General features: G+C 37.0%; 1 long non-coding RNA gene across 8 annotated transcripts; it reads left to right on the forward strand.

Annotated features, from left to right (window-relative positions):
• Positions 1 to 250: 250 nt before the first annotated feature.
• On the forward strand, positions 251 to 12,327 carry LOC106667671. Of its 8 annotated transcripts, none has more exons than XR_002910800.1 (6): positions 11,137 to 11,265; positions 11,314 to 11,379; positions 11,472 to 11,663; positions 11,727 to 11,819; positions 11,947 to 12,061; positions 12,199 to 12,327. It is a non-coding gene; the product is annotated as an uncharacterized LOC106667671 (long non-coding RNA). The 8 variants fall into 8 exon arrangements; XR_001340612.2 differs by having other exon boundaries at positions 11,329 to 11,379; XR_001340615.2 differs by lacking the exons at positions 11,137 to 11,265; positions 11,314 to 11,379 and adding an exon at positions 251 to 465.
• Positions 12,328 to 15,704: the final 3,377 nt, after the last annotated feature.

Raw genomic sequence — 15,704 nt, forward strand, 5'->3', positions numbered from 1 at the left:
CAGGACACAAAGGAATTTTGGGTAACGAACAGACACATTGGCCTGAAGCATATGCAAGACCATATATATGACCTAAACCTGTTCTTGAGATAACAAAACCAAACACAGAAACTTCCATCACAGAATGGATTAAAAAAAGACAAAATTGGATAAATTCTAGGGTCGATATACATAGTAAATTTATGCTAAAGCAATCCTCACCAAAACTGGCAAACTCACTGCTACAGTCAGACAGAGCTAAACTGAGAGGAGTGATAGGACTATTTTTGCGAAGAGAAAAAGAGATATAACCTGGCAGGGAAGGGAATTGTAGCATCGACAGCCAATGACCACTCCTTAAAAGAAGGAATCGACAGACTGAACTAAGGAACTAGGAAAGCACAGTAAGCCAGAAGAATTGTTGGTGAGATTGTTCGCCGTTCTTTCGCCTTCAAGATCGGGCATCACACAACAAGGAAATATCAGGTATGACGTTGTTTTATTTCTATTTGTATTTTGATTTTGCGTCTTTTTATTTCGTTTGTTTTTAACTACAAACCTCCTAGCAACGCAGTGGAGAGGGAATATTTCCCGCCTTATTCTCTTTTCCCCTCATTTTTATTTCCCTCCCAGCTGGTCGCTTTTAGTTACTGTACATTGAGGGAAATTGTACCCCATTTTTATTTCCCTTTTTCCCTTTTAGTCAGCTGTGAATATTATTCGAATTAAAATTTAAGTAGGAGCCGTGTTATAGTGTCCATATATACATCTCTTATATATGGCCACTGTGATAAAACATAAAATGGGAGATAAGATGGAAAAAACTGATAAAGCAAATACTGAACCTGACCAAAGGACAGAAAGTATACAAGATGATGATGTGGCTGAACACTCCAGAAGAGCTACGTTAAAAAGGATGATAAGACCGAAAAAACTCAACCAAGCCAATACAGCTCAGCAGCGTTCGATCAGAAGAAGAAATACCACTTGGCTGAGAGATGCATGGCAACGCCGCTGGGAAACGGCGCCCAAAGGAAGGCATACGTATACGCTGTACATAGAGAGACACTTGGGCATGACTTTTATGAAGACGAGCCATTACATGTCCCAGTTGTTATGAGGCATGGGGACTTCTCAGTCAAGTTCCATGGATTTGGACTGAAAGACAGTCCATTGTGCGAGTGCGACATGCTGGAGACGGTCGAGCATGTGGCCTTAGTATGCGAAAAGTACACGGTCTATGACAAGCCATTTCATAAAGGCCGCAAAAGCGGCATGCACAATCAATAAGGCAGAGAGTTCCGACTATTGAGGAGGCAGAAGAGCAGGACGGCGGCAGGCCTAACGCGGAGCCACGCTGGATTGGGGTTACAGTCGGTCGCTTGCAATGTTAGAAAAGAAATGAAAGTAAAAAAAAGGGTGTGACGTGCTCAAAGACTAAAAAAAACTGCTTGTGTAAAATTCTTGTCGGGTGGTTCTCAATTCAACAAGGTTCGTTACGTTATACTAAACGTCTTGTCTAGTGAAAAGGATATCGAAAAATAATTTATACTTAATTGTTGAAAGTACGTTTCAGTCATAAGAAAATATTCTCTTTCCCTTCCTAAATTCTTTGTAACCATTTATAAGATTTGTTTGATTCAATTATTTGTTATTAATATAAGAACCTTTTATGTTTAACGGTTATTGACTTATTTTTTATTTATTTTTTTTTATAACTATATTAATACCCAACGTCATAAATTTACGTTCCCACAGCGTTACAAGTCATCCGGACGAGATGGATGTATGAATCCTACGTAGATGAGGCCTAACATTCACTCCTTACGCCGCGTCATATCCAGCCGTGCTGGGTACTTGACTACCGAGAAAATGTGGAAAGCCATAATGAGGCAAAAAGGATCGCAGGCCTAACATAAGCCAGTGCCTTTGCACTTTGATGTCTATGATTAAGAGAAAGAAGGAACAAATGAAAGAAATATAAAGCCTATTCTTCCTCCTCCTAAAATCCCGAGTGAGCCGCCTCCGCGAGGCCCATCCCGGACGTAGTGACATACTGTGACTAAGAGCTTGCCAGGTGGAGCGAGATGCGCCCGCCTAATTGACAAAAGAAAGAACATAGCTTCCGTCTATAAACCAAAAAGCTTTATAGAAGTACAAGCCAAGAAGCTGCAAAGAGCCAGATATGGATTAGGTCCGGCAAAAGAAAAGGCACAGACGCTTAGGCAGGACACCCCTATCGGTGCCACATGTGCAGACCTGGTTAAGAAGCAGCATATTCTGGCAACCTGAAGCTTAAAAAGACGACAGAAAAAGCTTTAATGTACCATACCGTCTTCTAGAAAAGCTGGGTGAGACTATCGTAGACCATTACGATTGATACCTTAATGGAATTTTTGAAGAAACCTATCTATTTCCAAAAATATCAAACAGATGATCAAATAAATTAACATAAGTATAATGATGTTGTTAACACAATGAAAAAATGGCTAACTTGAAGGTGGCATAGGCTGAAGAGGACATATTTGGGTGCTCTTCGGTCGGGGAGATTTTGGGCTGTATGGGGCGTGTTTCTACGGGATCCTTGGGCGATAATAAGTCCTCCAATAGAGGAAGGATGTTGATGGTGGCACTGCATTCACATCCTTCTGAACAATCTGAATAGGTATGGTGGAAGGGATGCTGGGAAGCGGGGCTTGTATTCCCCAGGCACTGCAGCCGTCTGCCTTATTGTACCTTCCCAGTTCCCTAGTTTAGTCAATAGACTCAATCCTTTTTCCCAGAAGTATCAGGTCATTGACTGTTATTGCTGCAATTTGGTTCCCTGAGTCTTTTTCGTACGTTAGGTTAAACCTCCATTGAGCTGTTGCTTCGCATTCGAAGATGATATGAGTGACTGTTTCCTCCTCCTCATTACATAATCTCCAAAAGGGATCATTATTTTGTATACCCATGTTGTGTAGATGTTTCCTCAGATACCAGTGACCGGTTAGTAGTCCCACCACTCCTCTGAGTTTTGCCCTCTCCAATTGCAGCAGTGTTTTTGCCAATTTTGGTGAGGGTTGTTTCAGCATAAGTTTACTATGTCTAGCACCGCTAGAGTTTATCCACTTCTCTCTTTGTTTTGTTTGGATCCATTCTGCGATGGAGGAATCTATGTTTGTTTTTGTTATCCCAAGGATAGGTTCGGGGCCTATGTATGGTCTTGCAGATCCTCCTCTAGGTAAGGATAGAATAATTATAAAGAAAAGGTGACCCAGGGTGTCCGCTGTTTTCGCCCGGCCGGTAGGTTCCCATGCATCCGTGCCCTGTCACCCACGTACCGTATAACCTACACTCTATAAAGGCGGAAAATAACCCACATAGTGGTCGATCGCCTTAGTTAGTAAAAACAAATAAATAAAACCACTTCCTAGAGTCCTATCATCATCCAGTTTGTAACTGGTCAAAGTTTGACAAATCAAATGTTTCAAACCCAAAATCTCATATGAAAACGATGATGTTACAGTTGTATGCCATTTATTCAAAAATAGTTAATAGTAAATAATTGTACAGATTTATTATAAGCTTTTAGGCATCTAAACATTCATTTTTAAAGTAAGATTGTTTAATTGATAACGTGTACATCGAGTGCGTATTAATTAACAGCATTACATGAAGAAATAACTTGAAATTCTAGGAGCATTTGAAATCTTGAACCGGACATTTAAGCGACAACGGAAAATTATTATCTTATAGTAAGCTCAGTTTCGGCATTTCTTCTCAGAAACGCATTACGGGGGTCGAGAAGATAAATATAATCTCGTGTGTACCGAGCTAACGCGATTAACGCGAAATTTTGTAAATAAAGAGGACAATTGTATAACCCGTAAACTTACACAACCGTTTGAGACGAAGGGATTTTGACAACGGTGGAGATAACAGATTAATTTAGTGAACTATGCTCTAGGTCGTTCCCTTGTCTCCAACCGAAAATCCAAATTATATTTCTATTCCAATATCGATAAGCAGTTTTTCAAAATTTTCCTTAACCTATTTATAATACACTATCTAAATTATTATCTGAACATGCCCAATCGGATTCATTCGCAGTCAAAGTACGTGTGGTGCATAAAATATATAAAAAATACATGAAACCAGTGTTTTAGGCACTTGTAAAGTACCAAGATTTGACGGGTCTCACACGCACATTCAGTAGATTTAAAAATTCACTTGTAAATTACTTTAAGTAATTAATTAAGAAAGTGATCGACATTCTGGTGACGATATTCAACTTCCGATAGATAGATAGATAGATACAATAAATATAGATAACGTATGTATAAGTATTTTTATTTACTTTATTTACAACAAAGAAAGAACATTACATATTGAACATTTATAAAGTTTTATACGGCTTGAATGGCAATCTGTCTACGGGGTAGTTGGCTACGCATATAATGATTTTAGATAGATAAATTATACAAAGAAAACTGATTTCAAATAAAGCAACTCGTTACTGAACTCATACTACATATCCAGGCATGGCATGCAAAAGACCTTCCGATGTTATTTGATCCATAATTGACGTGGCAGCAATAGGATAACGAAAGGACAAAATTGGTTACCGTTATACCATATATATATAACATCACAATTGGGCTGGAAAAACTGTAAAAGAAATGGCTAGGTTTAAAACGCTAGAAACATAAGACAAGAAATGCAAAGCTAAGAAAGAGAGGGCGGCGACGATTGGCAATGCAGTTTGCCCTAAAACTAAAAAAGGAAGAGAAAGGTTTAATAAAACTTATCCATAACAAAATACCTGTAATAAGTATCATCAAAAATTAAAAAGAAAATTTCCGAGGGAAACTAGCTAAATGGACTCGATAGATATCTTTTTAATTTTCAACAAATATGGGCCCGGATATACAAAACTAAATTTAAATGAATTAAATGGACTCAATAGATATTTGTTTAATTTTCAACAAATAATGGGCCCGGATTTACAAAATTAAATTTAAATGACCTAAATGGACTCGATAGATATCTTTTTAATTTTCCAACAAATATGGGTCCGGATATACAAAATTAAATTTAAATGAGCTAAATGGACTCGATAGATATCTTTTTAATTTTCCAACAAATATGGGCCCGGATATACAAAATTAAATTTAAATCAACCAACGGGCCAGGTACGATAGCATACATCGATGAGAGCATACACGGTGAAGAGAGATCGAATACAGAAGTTGGGTTTTACAACTTTTACAACTACAATTAAACAGAGGTTTAATAAACTGTTATTAATTGCAACATGCAGATTAACTGTTGATTCTTTATACATGTGTACTCTTTTGGGGCAATGGTAGGCCACTCTTTAAATAAACAATTTGGGGGAGATTCGTTGATGAATGTGTACATAATTTCCGATAATTCTGATTTTCCAATCCTCCCTGTTTTGGTGTTTTGGTCTGCCCGTCGTCAGTGCTAGGTGACAAAGACGTGCTGGTCTTTCAAACAAGTAATTTCGCATAAACATAAATAATAATATAAAGTGCACAAACATAACACTCGTATTGGAATCAGCGGGGTGATGAACCTGGAGAGTTTGGCAGTTTCTAATCATCCTGGTTTGTTAGACCCGTTTCCGTCTTAATCTTCACTCACCTCACAGACCAAAACAGCGAGGATACCAAAATTAGTCGAGTTAAATTTGTGTTAATGTCAAATGTATCGTCTAGACCAGAACAGAAAATCGGAACGACCAAACTGGGACAACCGGCACGATAGATGTGGAATATCCCCGATTCTGACTTTCCTGGTTAAAATATTCACAACTGTTTAGAGAAAACTAATTGAACTTAAAATTTAGAAAAATAAATAATTATTGTGCCAAATGTTTCGGTAATTACCATTTGCTTTTTGCATACGTCAAATGTACTTAAGAGGTGGAAGAGGTGGTACAGGCTTTGGAGCACGCACCTCCACTACTACAGGTTCAACCTTCACGACAAAATAGTCAGGCAATGGGGCTGCAATGCGGAATGAAGTTTGAACCTTCGACACCGGCATAAGCATAAACCAGGTGAAAGAAGGTCAGAACGTTCGTGCAACTGCAATTTAGCTTTCTACGTCGAGGACACTTTTATAACCGGAATATTTTCTCTATTAACACAATTTAACAAGAAATAGCACACTTTTTGAAAAAAAATTATAAATAAAAACATCGAATTTTTTAAACATTTAAGCTGCCAAGCTACCGAACAAAGCTTGTTTGGCCTCCCATTGCATCCAAATTGAAGAGAGGAGTAAGGAATCTTCCTTAGATTAAAAAAATATTCACTTAAACTCTGGAAAGTTTTTTATTTTTCGGAACAAAAATCCAATGATTTTGCGCTAGCGTTAGATTACGCATAATTATTTCATTGCTCGATCCTGAATTATTTAATGCGACTGATACTATCGATAGGTCAATTTCTTTCTCACTCAGCAAAAGAAGTGCATATAAAACAAATGGTATTTTGTCCACTTTCATTAGTCTTATTAATCGTAAGAAGTAGCTGTTGCAATAAAATTTTAGCAAAAAAAAATGTTACGTCGTTTACAAAAATCGTTACATGGTAAAATATTTTTTTTTAATTTTCATATTATTATTCATAAATATTCATTATTATTTCAGAATCATAGCGCAATTAGTAACAATGGTGACAAAATACAATAAAATGCCACTAAATACTCTTCGAGAAGTTGTCCAATAATAGTACTTAGAGTTGATGATGATCTGCGAGTCGTTGAACTCATGTTCAACCCTTCACGGACCCAATAAGTAACCCTATGGCCAGTTCAGCATACATGAAATGTTTTATTCGGTTTATTAGATAAGAAAGCCTCCGTCTATAATCAAAAAAGCATAAATACAAGTGCTAGACAACAAGCTGCAAAGAGCCAGACGTGGCTTAGGTGCGGCATCCTAATACGCTAAAACATGAAGTATGGAGGAAATGAATTTTTCTTGTAAGGCTTAATTATAACTTTTCATTTGTTTTTTCAAACCTAGCTACCAGCTGATCTAAGAAAAAAATTATAAAATGTTATTTCGTACTCTTTTGTGCGAGCAGTATACAGCAAGAATATTTTGGAATTGACCATGTATAGGCCGATTTTATGACAGCCATTTTAGGCCTAAGTCAAGCCCCCAATACCGGAGTCTCGAGTTTGCTACCGTACGGCCCTTTCGTTGCCTACTTATGCTACCTGGTACAGCTGAGATTTTGAAGGTATGTTAATCTCCTTTTAAAATGCGTTGGCCAGGGTTTTTGAATGCGGTTAATATTTGAAATTGTTACCCCATGAAATTAATATTTACCATATTTATTTATCGAATCATTTCTGTAAGCTCAATTCTGCACATACATGTGCATAGTTACGTATAAATACAGAACTGAGCTTGACCCAATTCGATGTTTTGGCGGTCTTGGGTCAGACTTCGGTCTCATCCGTCAGCCGCAGCTACCATTTCTTGTTGATCATATTTTTTATTTCACTTTTAACGTCAGAAGGCCGATTTGCGGTGTCTTCTATCTATGGCGTTCCTCTTTAATCAGGCGTTAATCAGTTTATTAATAAATTTGGTGGCAGTAGCTTGCGATAAGTAAGTATTTAACAGTAATTGATACGAGTTTAAGATGGTACAAGGTCGGAATGTCTCTTCCTTTTCAGTTGTAATGAAGGTATGTGGTATCTTTTATTCGGACACTGCCGAATGGGACACTAATAAAAAAAACAACATTCAGCAGATCCTTGCTGCGCAGTGGAAATAATACAAATAAAAACGAAATCCGAATTACAACAAAAAATTATATTCCTTTTTAAAAAATAAACAAACAAACTCAAAATCTTCGAAACAAAATATAAAAAAATCTCAATCAAAATAATCATACAAAAAAGAATTAAAATATTTTCTTTTGCCAACCTGTTAACGATAGTTTATATGAAGTAGACTCTACGACTGCCTTCAAGTTACTACACGTTATGGCGAAAGCAGCACTATTTACATTTTTATATAATACAAATCGAAATAACAAATTAATAAAATTTTCTTGACTGAACAATTTAATCAAATAAAAAATAAGATTTTTTTCTAAATAAATTATTGTTTGTTTGAAAATTAATAAGGTTTACTTCATTGTTAATAATAATAATTTAGCTTGAAAATTACAACATAACCAAAAGATAAACAAAAAAGTCGATTAAATAAAAAATTGTCGTGATTTTCATGACACAGTCGTCTTTGTAATTTTGGAGTGATCATTTTGCATCACTTTGTTGGGGTGCCCCATGATTGACCGGTGGTGTCGACTGTAGGGTGTCCTTGATCACCTTGTTAACTTTAGGGATGTCCAACTCTTTGTGGATAGTTAGGCTCCGAATATACCATGGATCATCGTTATTAACCGGAGTATACGGTCTTCAATGGTTTGCACCTTTTTAATTTGTGAATCAGATGCCGATGACCATATTGTGCAACCGTATTGCCAGTCCTACCTTTGATATAATGTAAATGAATCGTTTCTCGTGGATGGCTTTACTGGCGAGGAGAGGTTACATCAGATGTCTAGTCCGTGTGACAATGTTTTTCCCACCTTAGCTTTTGGTCAAAGTGTAGCCCGAGATTTGTACATGTTACGGGTCTAAGGAACAAAATTTTTTCATTTGGCCGGTAAGTGAGATGAACTACTTGTGACTTCTTTGGATCGCTTTTATTTTCTTTTAACCAATTGTTGACGCTGTTCGCGAATTCTTGTGGTATGGAATGGGCTTCGTCATTTGGTACCTTATTTGGACAATATGGCGACATCATCGAGTTTGTGAGTGATTTTGATCGCATCTACTTTGGATAAAGTCCGTCTAGACTTCGTCTCACGTTCGCTTGATTTATCAACACTTGTATACTAGCAGAAAAAATGTATTTATTTTCAATAAAATTGGACCAATCATTTCTCCCCCGCCCAATTCTTTACAGGGTAAGAAAATTTGTTTCGTCGGGCCTTGGGCCCTCGTACTTCAGAAGCGTTTTGCCATCTTCAGTGGGAGATTTTTGTGGTGTGATATTTTTGCTCCGAAGTCGTGGATGGTGTCGAGGGGCTGTGTAGGTATAAGTGTTGTTTGTCGGTGTATTTGATGGATTAAGTGAGGGCCTTTTTTATTGTTCTGGTCGGTCTTTTTGATCTTTTGTCCTTTTTCTTTTTAATTTGTAGAATTGTTTGAATAGTGTTAATGATGTTTGTGAGTTATTGTTAATTTGTGTATTTATGAGTTTTTTAGTGTTGAAGTGTTATATTTATATATTTCGAAGACAATGTGTGTGACTGTAGTCCATTCAGTGCATGTTTTTTGTTTTGTTTTTTGTTACGTGTTTTGTTTACTATTTTGTTGGTTTTGTTTGTGTTATAGCCGTTATTGTGGGCTATGGTTTGTATTCTTTATAATTCTTGTTCCTACTTGCCTGTGTTTAAAGGGATTGGTTTTATTTATTTTGTTTACGAGGGTATTTCAACTCGAGGTGAATACTCAAAGTGAAGGAGTTTTGGAAATAAAAAGCCGTAAGTATGTGAGTTCGAATGCAGGGCCGTTGGATTCGAACCCGGGACCTTCGCCTTACAATGATGAGGGCTGTGTTAATGGCTTAACCGTTGCAGCCACCGACGCCCCCGACATTGATTTTAGTCTGTCCATCATGTATTTCAGTGCTGCCATTTTGTCTCTGTGCTTGGTTTGGTTGTATGATGTCAGTTGCCGTCGGTTTTCTGTACATGCCAATTTGTCGTTAGACTTTCTGGAATATTTATTTGCTTTCGCCGCCATATCACTTTTCTAAGACTGGATTAAACAACAGCACATTTTAGAAATTTGTACAATGGTGGTCTATTACCAGTCCGCGCGTCAGGGGCTGGAAGCAATATGGAAATAGGATAGTGTCTAAAAAAAGAAATAGTGAGAGGAAGTCGGTAGTGTATGTGTATTGAATAGAAAGAAGAGGCCGAGACTCGGAGTAATAGTGCCATCACCTTTATACGCTTTTTATCACCTCATGCCAAACACGTGAAGGAATCCAGTTGTGGTCGGCTACTCGTAGCTCATACAATAAACAAACTTTCATCTATAACATGCCCATCCTCAAGTGCATCACCTTTCGTTCTCACTTTCACCAGTGAATAAAATACTCCGGTTGCTTCTGCAAGAACATCTACAATGGACGAAACGTTCACATCCAAGTCAAATCATTAATTCTTAAGAAAGGTTTATTTATTTGTACAAACTCCGGACAAGTAAACTGTCAAAAGAGTACAGTTTTAAAAACCAAGAATAAAAGTAAATTTGCATTTAACGTAATTATAGGCAGTGTATACTAGTGGCCAACTTGGCCTGCTGAATGAGTTAACCAACAATAAATTACAAATAAATAAACGATGGAACATACAGCGCAATAGCCTGGGTAGATATTAGAGAGAAATCGAAAATTCAGAGCCTCGCATGCGTTTTTATAACGGAAGTGATGGGAACATGTCCCATAGCTGGTATGGATTAACCCCCTCCACCATATGATAATGAGGACAACACAGAAAACAATCATCAGCATTTTCAAAGAGAAACCTCCAACAGAACTACAACTAAAATGGAGGGATAAAAACAGCCTAATGAAAGAGCAGGAAAGAGGCTCCAAGAGCGACTTGAACAGGATATTTGAATTCAAGAAAAATTTCCAAACAAACTTAACTACCAAAAAAGAATAGCACACACTTACAGTGCGGCACCCTCTGCTGGTACACTAATGGATTTAAACACATTAAAGTACGGGCATGAGTTTTCGGTCCTGGAAAATAATTCTCAGAGTCTATGGAAAAATACACCAGTATCTTCCAGGCTGAAGTCCTTGCAATCGAGAGATGCACCCAATTCATTCTGAATAAAGATTTTTATTTGCAAATTTTGAAAAGAAAGAAACAGTAGAATGCATCAAAGGAAGCTGGAAATACCTGCGACTCCTAACAGGACTCTGCAGACTGAAAGGGTGGTTCTGCAAAGAAGTAGAGGAAACACATACTAACAAACGGTGGTGCCACATTCGCCCGCAGGAGAAAGTGTTTTGGGATGTATAATATTACCGTAGAGGAAATTCAACCACTGACTCTCAAAGGGCACAGTATCAATTGCATTCGTTGGGTGCTTAATTGACCGAGCACTCCGAGCCCAACCTCGATGGCTGGATGGATAAGTCCGAGGTCCAGACTACCAACACCCGAGGTGGGTGATTCTGGAGCCTTGCCGGTAATTTATTGTACATTACAAAAGCTGGAGTTGTTGTAGGACTCGAGAAGTGATAGGCTCAACTGTATGTGTGTAAATAAGTACATACATGTGCGTTAGTTTCGTTCTTTGAAACTGCCTTGTTCTTTAAATTTATTTTTCTTTATGCAAAATAATTCTACAATATTTTATTTATTTTTTAGGTTGAAATTGCTATACCTGACATTATGGAAACTACAATGCAAGTAGCTTTTGTAGTGGAAAGAAATTATCAGAGAAGAAATAAAGCTTGAGAAATGATTAGACCCTCGAGACACTAGATACAACATATACAACATAGCCCAACCTCGATGGCTGGATGGAGAAGTCCGAGATCCAGACTACCAACACCCGAGGTGGGTGATTCTGGAGCCTTGTCGGTAATTTATTGTACATTACAAAAGCTGGAGTTGTTGTAGGACTCGAGAAGTGATAGGCTCAACTGTATGTGTGTAAATAAGTACATACATGTGCGGAATTGTGCTTATATAAGTCCAAATATCCAACTTACTGTAAGCAATAACAATTTTAATTTATATTGCAATTATTGTTATATCTACTTATTAAATTGCTATATTGCGAGCATATCTTTTCTTTGCCTTCGTGGACATTAACATTATTATTTTAATTTTTTTCCAGGTGTCTTTCTATGGATATTGTCTTCTCATTCCAAAAATCTACTGTACACTTAGGTCATATATGTTGCGCTCTAACCCTGTATCATTTTCTTTCTTCGAATTTCTTTCCTTTAATGGTTAATTATTATTAAGAAACACATTAACACTTGAAGAACGAAACAGTAGCTAAGTTTCGTTCTTTGAAACTGCCTTGTTCTTTAAATTTATTTTTCTTTATGCAAAATAATTCTACAATATTTTATTTATTTTTTAGGTTGAAATTGCTTTACCTGACATTATGGAAACTACAATGCAAGTAGCTTTTGTAGTGGAAAGAAATTATCGGAGAAGAAATGAAGCTTGAGAAATGATTAGACCCTCGAGACACTAGATACAACATTGACTGTAAGTGATATATGCATTTTTTAAAACCTGATTACGAACTATTTCACACTGAAATATTATTAATCAGCATCCGATTATTAACAAAATAAACCCAAGGAAATAGCATAAACTCGTACAGTGGCCCCTTTGTTTTCCTGCGAACCCGAACTTTCGGACAATAGCCCCACAAAAATCAGAGTGGAATGCCATTATTCTTGAGAATAATTCTCACTCGAAAGAAAGAAGCACGTACGCCCTAACAAATATTTGTCGCCTCTGACGGATTCTATTGACCAATTCGATACAAGAAGGTGCCTCTGAAAGCCAAGGGAGCCTTAAGATATCAGGTCTTTAAACCTTTCCCTATTATATTCCCTAATAGGTCGTTACTTATGTGATACGTACTTCAGATTATGTACGCAAAACATTGGACCCGTTGCACGATATCAGAATACGTTAGAGTTTCTTCCTTAAATAAATTCCAAATAAAATAGGTGTTTATTTACAAAACTTTTAATTAATAAATGTTTACTGAGCACATGTGAACTGTCGCTAAGCCAGGCCTGTAAAGGAAATAGAGGTTCACCTTGATTCTCCTGGCCAGAATATTAACGGATCTCACTCCATAAAACCTTTCATACAACTGATGCTCCAAACCTCTACCAACAACCCTCGAAATCATCCTATCAAACTAGATCATAATTAGTAGGAAATGAGATAATAGATAATTGTGTGAATACTGTAGTATAAATCATAAAATTTAAGCACCAGAGAAATGATTTATCTATTCCATTAATTATTTTATTTTAATTTAAAACATTGTACATCTTTTATTTATATATCAAAATTAATTTATCATACTTTTCCATCAAAGAACAGAAATAAAATAGGAATGTATTTGAAGAATGTAGATGTGGATGTTGATGTATCATTCGGGGTGGGTATTATGAAAACTATTGTATTTATCGTTCTGTGCTTACAGCACACCAGTGGGTTCTTGATTAGTAGGCCCGATCTCAGTCGTTGAATTTTATCTACGGTTGTATAGTACTGCCAAAAAAAATGGGCAAATGTAGCGCCACAGGTTGTTAGCAGGTGTCTCCTGTTTCTTTGCAGAATCTGCACGCGACCTAACAGCGGTATAGCAGCCCCGGGTATACGCTCTGAGTTGCCCTCTATTCTCTCATGTCCTGGGACCTAGCAGGGATTTTTTTTGCGTACCTAATCTATTTAGTTTAGTTTCACAATTCAGTACCATCTATGAGTTAATGATATTTGAATTTAGTGCCGTGTTGTGTTATACCAATCTTCTTCAGATTCAGTCCTCTTAAGAAGGATCCGAAGTTTTTCCTGCTTCCTTTCATGCATTCTGATATTCCATTCTCTTGGAAATATTTTATGTTCCATGTGTCATTGATAGTTGGCACCCTTATGCCAGAGAAGTATAGGGTGCCTTTAGGTCCTTTTCTTGCAATGGTATCCGCTCGCGCGTTATTCTCTATTACCTCATGTCCTGGGACCCAACTTGACTTTGTGACTTTTGCAACTTTCCCTTATGAAACAATAAATTAGATGGTATAAGTCTCTTCTCCCAGATGTAATTAAAGTTTCCAAGGAAAAAGGTCTGGCCACTCCAAACAAGGATTCGATACCACTGATGAGATTCTGTCTCATTTCCTCGTATTCTGGGCATTCCATAATTATATGGTTCATGTCCTCTGTACAGTCACAGGAAGCACAATTGGCAGATTCCCTCAGGCCAATCTTATACTTATGAGCACCCTATAAGCTGTGGTTGCTTCTGATCCGTGTAATTACGGTATAGAAGTCGCGAGTTGCCCTGCATCCTTGAAACTACGGAGCCTTGGGTACCACGGGGAACCTGGATGACTTTGTTTTAAAAATCTAATATATTTAATTTAGTTTTGCAATTCAGCACCATCTTTGAGTTAATGATGTTAGAACAGTGCTTTGACATGACAGCGATGTCCTTATTTTTGTACCCTTTGTTCAAATTAAACTAGGTACGTCTCTCGATTGCGAGGACTTATCCTGGAAGTTACTGGTGTATTACCCATGGATTCTGAGTATTAGGTTCCAGGGTGGAATCTGCTGCCCACGTGCTTTCCAGCGTTCTCGATCCGCTATTTGAGAAATAGTGTTGATGAAAGTTTTTTCTTTACAGTGCTACAACCATTCTTTTTTAGTGACATTAATGTACTACTACAGTTTTGGTATTTACAAAAATTCATTTACTTTTTTGTTGTTTTTTTAAAATCCAAATGATACCGCACTGTGATCAAATACTTTATCCCATGGGTTAAAAAAACCGTCGCCTATTAATTGGACTAAGATGAGATTTTGGAATCTAATCTTTGCCGGTTTAACAACGACTTTGAAACCCCTGAATACGCATTGGTGGAATTCCGCTGTAAATTTTTTATACTCAGTGATAAACGGTCACTTTCTAATCTCTGTGATGTTTAAGTTATAAAAACCCATTGCATACTGCTACTTAATACTACCTCTGATGATAGTTTTAAATGCATAATAGAAATGTACTGTCCAGAATTTAAAAAAATATACCAGTGTCTTTATACCAGTGGAGCTTAGAGAAAAGGAAAATCACAGAAAATAATTTATAAAATGTCGAGGATCGCTATTAGTACGAAAACCGGCCCAACAGATTTTTCATCGTTTTCATTTTATATGTCCCCCCAAATATGAGTCAGGCGAGCTAATCGATAGCGGGAAGTCGACTGACCCGTTCGGTCTGGAATAAGAAAGCTGAAGTGAGGGGCCCCTCGGACAAATTTACTGAGATATTTTTGTGGACACCCTACTGAGTCATTGTGCTCGGGTATCGACATTTTCATTGAAACGACAGTGAATCACGCTCGGTCTATATCACCGCTGCTCTATTTAATTCATTCCGGCTATCTGTCTGTAATCGTTTAATCAGCCGATTTTAAACAAATAATAACGTTGCTATGGAAATAGAACGCTGAAAACTTGTTTTACCAAAAAACGTACAACGCGATTGTGTAAGGCAATGAAGAAGAAAAAGAAGCTATTATTGGAGGTATGTAGTACGTACTAATGCAATTGTTAATAATTGTTGTTGTCTTCCTTTTTATAACAAAAATTAAAAGTTTTATCTCAATACACGAAAGAAAATGTAATTGTTGGATGCCGGTTTAGTATGTCATTCTTTTTCAAATACATATCTAAATAATATTTCGAACCACGAATATTGACTATTCAGTCTGTTGAAATTTGATTAAAAATAAAACAAAAGTATGTTTTTGGCAGACAGGATAATTTATCAAAATATGAACATAATTTATTTCCAACTGTTTATGTTACATTACCATCATAACAGTGAGCTCAATAAAT

Source organism: Cimex lectularius, unplaced genomic scaffold, assembly GCF_000648675.2.
Source record: "Cimex lectularius strain Harlan isolate CLEC.00 unplaced genomic scaffold, Clec_2.1 scaffold460, whole genome shotgun sequence".
In the NCBI taxonomy this organism is placed as follows: domain Eukaryota; kingdom Metazoa; phylum Arthropoda; class Insecta; order Hemiptera; family Cimicidae; genus Cimex; species Cimex lectularius.